The sequence below is a fragment of the Tachypleus tridentatus genome, chromosome 13 (genome assembly GCF_004210375.1).
Source record: "Tachypleus tridentatus isolate NWPU-2018 chromosome 13, ASM421037v1, whole genome shotgun sequence".
Classification (NCBI taxonomy): Eukaryota; Metazoa; Arthropoda; class Merostomata; order Xiphosura; family Limulidae; genus Tachypleus; species Tachypleus tridentatus.
In genome coordinates this window covers 68,730,887-68,736,886 of record NC_134837.1, presented here as the reverse complement: position 1 = coordinate 68,736,886, position 6,000 = coordinate 68,730,887, and positions in this window count along the sequence as shown.

Here is a 6,000-nt window from a genome sequence, read left to right as displayed (position 1 = left end):
GATGGGGATTCGAATCTGCAACCATTACTTACGAGTCGAGCGCTATAATCACCTGGCCATATCGGTCCGACTGAAATATGTATAACTGACATTAGAAATGTCTTTCTGGAACTTTAAAAAACAATGTCTATTTTTCTATGGGTTCAGACTTCTGGGATGCATCTCAGTAGCAAAGCTGTATGTTTGCGAACTTGCAACGCTAAAACTGGATTTCGATTTTCATGGTGTGCAGATAGCACATTGTTTAGCTTTATGCTTAATTACAAACAAACAGGTTCAACTCAAATTTGTAGAACACCCTGTACACTATACACATGTAAAATTTAATATTAAATATAGATACATTGTAGAAAGTGGATAAAAATGGCAGCATTGAGGAAACAGATACATATATATTCAGTTTATAAAGTTTGAAGACGGCTTGAGTGGGTAGTTGATGAATTTTATTACACATTTATACTCTTTTGACAAGCTTGTGTCTACCTGATGACGGCATAAATTTATTTTCTCAAAACTGAATAGATACAATTTATTGATAGCTTATGTAACTAAGACCAGAAGTTGGTATCACTTCAAACAGCAAATTCTCCAATACAACTGAAGTTTTCCTGTGCATCATAAAAACCTCTAAATGTTTCATAGCTCTCACGATACTTTCTAAGTATGTACCATATATTCCTAGGATCGACACACCTCTTCATCATGTTGTGCTGGCAGTCTCTGTGTTCTTACAAATAGTATTTCTCGTGATTATAAAGCGACCAGGCTCCACCCATCTGACTTTTTGATATTAACAATGGCATTTTAAATTGCTATGTGATTCACAATAAGTTGCCTTTTAATATCGGTTGGAGGCTGTGTGAGGATCTTCATATTCTAAGCTATTACCTCTACAATTGTTGTGGAGTTGCTGATATTGTAGTGCACATAGTTGTAGTTTTCATTGTGGTGGTTATGACTGTGGTTCCAACCGAATCTCAAATCGAAGAGGTCATAGTTGCAGCTGCCACTTGAACAACTGCCCCATTTGTTAATGAAGTTTCTGGAGAGAGGTCAGCTTTTGATTGTGGAACCCTTTTCTACCATAGCATGAGATGATCCACTGAGGGTGTTCACAAATAGCACACTTTATGGTTCCTGTTGGTAAACTACCATCCAATGGGGTAAAACAAAATACTTTTGTCCTGAGTTTCCTTCTTTTCAGCAGACTTATATTTCATGCTAGACTTGATCTTAGACTTTCTGGTTTTCCAACCCTTAAACAAATCCTTGTCTTCAAGGGGTCCAGTGTTTGGACTTCCACAAAGATGACTTGGACATTAAGCATTGTGGATTAGATTTAGTGCATTTGTCTTGTCTTTGTGATTATTATGTCCAATGATAAGCTGACTGTTGTTAATGTACGATGCTCTAGAGGGCTAAACCTACTCTTTTCACTTTCAGAGTTCTTGTACCAGATGAATTGTTACACAAAGCATCCTTGTCCATTAGCTTAAAGAATACATAATGTTAACTCAGACCTAGACATGGACTGCAGTGATAGTAAATCTACAGCATCACCAAAATCAAAATGAAATACCGGGTTGAAAATATTTTCAATTGGCCACAGAAACTTGGTCAACAAGTTTTAGTGGTCAAAATTAAAAAAAAAAAAACTCTTTAATCAGTGATGACGAGAAAACCCACTTGTAGAGAAAAATATATATGTAAAAACGGTTGGTTTGAGTTGAGAAAATTTTTTATGTAGAGGAGCGAACAACGTTTCGACCTTCTTCGGTCATCGCCCTCTATATTCCTACACTCAGGTACACAACTCCCTTCAAACATGTGGTCAGCTATCGGTCAGTTACCTCTTTCTTTCTTTGTGAACCTTACGATGACCGAAGAAGGTCCAAACGTTGTTCGCTCCTCTTCATAAAAATATTTCGCAACCCAAACCAGCCGTTTTTATATACATTAAAAAACTCTTTGTTCTGAAACGTTCCATTAGGACCAAATTAAATAAAACAGAAGTAAGCCTTTGTGAAGTTATGTCTAAAGGCTTACCTTTGTTCATACTTAACCTGCCTATAGATCACTATTACTATTATTTGTGAACAACTTGATTAACACATGGCTCACACTATATTCTCTTCACTACCGTTTCCTGGTTGTTAAAACAATGTAGTTTAATTCTTACAGGAAAAATTGGAGGGCGAGTCTCCAATCTAATTATAAAAAAAAGTGACATATATTGGCATAAAATGTTGATTTCTCATTCATTAAAACTTGATGCGTCAATGTCTAGTTTCTGTCTTTGTTTTCTTCGGATACAAGTCAAACACAGAGAACAATTTTTTACGTCTCACTGATAATAGAATTTTAACAGTTAAACTTAATTTGGTAATGAAATGTGGGAAACTGCTTCCCAAAATTATGAAAGAAGATTGAAGCACGAGAACAACGTGTTGATATTGAGTTCCAGCAAGAATAAAATTGGAAGTTATCCTTACTGTAGGGAAATTGTCTATAACTCACTATGTATGGATAATTAACACCGAGAAAGAAGGTATATTGTGAACTGACTTTATGTGGAGACATGAACGTAAAATTAGGCTAGCTTCAAATAGCTTCACACTCTATGGCCAGGAAGTTCTTGCGCATTACATGGTAATTATTACACCAGAGCTTGAACCAACGGCAAAAAAGAAAGACAGTTATTTTACTACTAAAAAGTGAAATACTAATACCGTTACTTATGAAAAGTAAATTTATATTTAGTGTTTAGGTCATAGGAGAACAAACACTACAAGGTTTCCCGGTTAATTAATTTTTGGAAGAACTCTAATGGATATGAAGAACAAATATATCATAATTAAGGCCACGAATAAAGCATACCATAACATGTAAGTCAACTCTGAAAGCGAAATTTCAAGGTGCGAAGCTGAACAAGTAGTAATCTCGCATCATAGAGCACCAGATGTAGTCCCCCTTTTAGGCGAGCTGTAGGTTGTCTGATATTATTAAATCCTCACATAAGAAGAGTTTGCCACCTCACGCATAAGCTGTATGATCGGAATTGTCAACGCCTTGGAGCTGATCAGTGCCAGAAATTAAATGACTTGCTCATGGAATATGAAGATTTTATCCATTGGACATCATAACTTAGGCTAAAACACCCTATAAGATTGATACTGAAGGTGCAGCCCCAATACTGCAACTAGCCAAATAACTTACTCTTACAAACCTGGCTAAGGCTTTCAATGAGATATAAACCATAAAGAAAACAAGGAATAACAGAACCGAGTACTAGTACTTATGTACTTATAAAAAGACAGATAAGAATGGATGTACAAAGCTCTGTATGGTATACCAGAAGTTAAATTAAATGATAAAGAAATATATCTATTATTGTCAAACTACTTTACTCTACTTTGAATGTTCTGGTTGGATCAAAATGGTTTTCAGTATTGGACCTTGCAAGTGGATATTGACTAATGCAACTCTATGAAGCAAGCAGAGAGAAGACAAGCTTTACTGTAGAAAATATATTATGGACTTTGTTGTGTTATGGATAATGTGGTGCACTTACTACATTTCAATGATTAAAGAAGTGTACTCAGCTATTTGGATGGCATAATAGAACATATGAAGACCTCTGATAATCTTTGTGACAGATTAAAGAAAGTTCTAGATTAGTTGAGAAAATAGAAACGCTAAATGCCAATAAGTGTGGATTTTTCTATCAGCAGATGAGCTATTGGAATGCATAACAGAAATAAAATCTTTACAGACCCATCTAAGATCGACTATTTCCAAAATTGGCCAATATCAAAATACTTGCATAAAGCAAGATAATTTCTTGTTTCATACTCTTACATAGCTCGTCCTCTACATATACTACTCGAAAAACAAAATAAACTTTGCTTAAACACTTTTTGGGAACAAACATTGAAGAAATAATTTACCACAAATCGTGTACTAGTATACCCAACTCTTAAAGATTCACTTATTTTAATTAAATATTAATACAAGCAATTTTGCTTACAAAGATAACATGGAAACAATGTGTGATTGTCTGGTGTTGCAAGGTAATGAATGTTGCAGAAATGGGATATTGTACAACTCAGAAAGAGCTTATAAGATGCAAAACTGAACATTCCAAACCGATAATGCAGCACCAAAGTTGCTGATGGATTTTTGCAATCTAGAAGGCCAGGTAACAAGATGACTCAAAAACTTTAACAGTAGAGCTTTAACATTGTGCATTACTCTGAAGGAAATTATGGAAGTGTCGATACATTATTTCAAAGACTATGTACTTAATGAAAATGTAGATACTGTTAAAAATAGTAGAAAAAAGATATAAAGGTTATTACTCTAAATTGCCACAGAGTGTTGTCCAAAATGTGCCATTCACAATTGATGATGACGAACTAATTTGGTTTAACATGCAACTTAAAGAAGCCCTCGCAAAAACTACGAGTTTGAAACCAATTATGGCAAATAGACGCTCAAAGACAAAAATGTATTAGGCACAGAGTAATTTATTATGCTTACAATTATGTTTGTTATATTGAAAACAAGAAGATATCAGTAGACAGAAAAACAACTTCAGTTTGTACTTTTACATTCTTTTAAGACACTTAGATGTCAAGAAAATATCGGAGTGAGTAAGAAAACACTCCAGAGTTGTGTGCTCGGTTGTTATAGGGAAATTGTGTAAAATTGAATCATACCGTGAATGAGGAGGTTCATGAAAACATAGAACAGTATTGTGTTGGAGCACCACTTGAGACAGTTGTTGTCGATGTGCTTGATCCTTTGTCAAAGAGATATTGTAAGAATATATAAATTATTGCTGTAATGGATTATGTTACTAAATATTCAGTAGCATATGCTGTTTCCAACCAGGAAGAAGAAACTATAACAAGAAATCTTGTCAACAGGTTTTCAAGATATCCAATGATCATAGAACTTCACTCACATAAAAGATGGAGCTTTCAATAAGTTTTTTAATGTTTTATCTATATGTTAGCTATAGGGTACATGATGCCACTATCTAGTAAATTTAAGTAATATTAAGATGAGTACATAATTTATAAGTATGAGTAAAGCAACCAGTTAATTCAAATTATGTGAAAGTAAGCTGTAGACAGCAAAATTACACTTTTATTAAATTATGGTTTTGTTTATTGTTCATTTATTATTTTTCCTATTGTTTAGTTCAACAACACATTTTTAGTTATATTAATTCATCTTCTAGTTAGAGCACACTGATTTTGAACAGGAACATATGAAATTTACAGAAACTACTACTATCAGTGATTTACAGCTACGAATCATATGAAATGTAACCTAGTGATTTAACCATTATGGCCTGGCATGGCCTAGCGTGTTAAGGCGTGCACTTCGTAATCTGAGGGTCGCGGGTTCGCGCCCGAGTCGCGCCAAACATGCTCGCCCTCCCAGCCGTGGGGGCGTTATAATGTGACGGTCAATCCCACTATTCGTTGGTAAAAGAGTAGCCCAAGAGTTGGCGGTGCGTGAGTAGTGATGACTAGCTGCCTTCCCTCTGGTCTTACACTGCTAAATTAGGGACGGCTAGCACAGATAGCTCTCGAGTAGCTTTGTGCGAAATTCCAAAACAAACAAGATCTAACCATTAAATAAAAAAGTCTTTCTTGATCTTGAAAACGAGTAAATTTTCAACATTTAAGTAGAAAAAATTAATGCTCGATATTGATAAATGGTTTTAAAACTTTAATTGTGAAACATTGTGCTATTTTTTTTTGCAACTTAGATTTCTTCTGGTTCTTTTTCCTGATTTATTTGATATTTATCGAGATTAACCACAATGAGATTCAGGCTGTACTGTTTATTATTGTTTGTATATATAATCCTGATCAGGCACAATTTTACTAATTGGTTTACTAAGTGCTAAAATATTTATTCAAGTTGTTTGCAAGTTTTAAAGATAATTTTGCAATTACATTTATTAATACATTGTCTTCGTTTGTT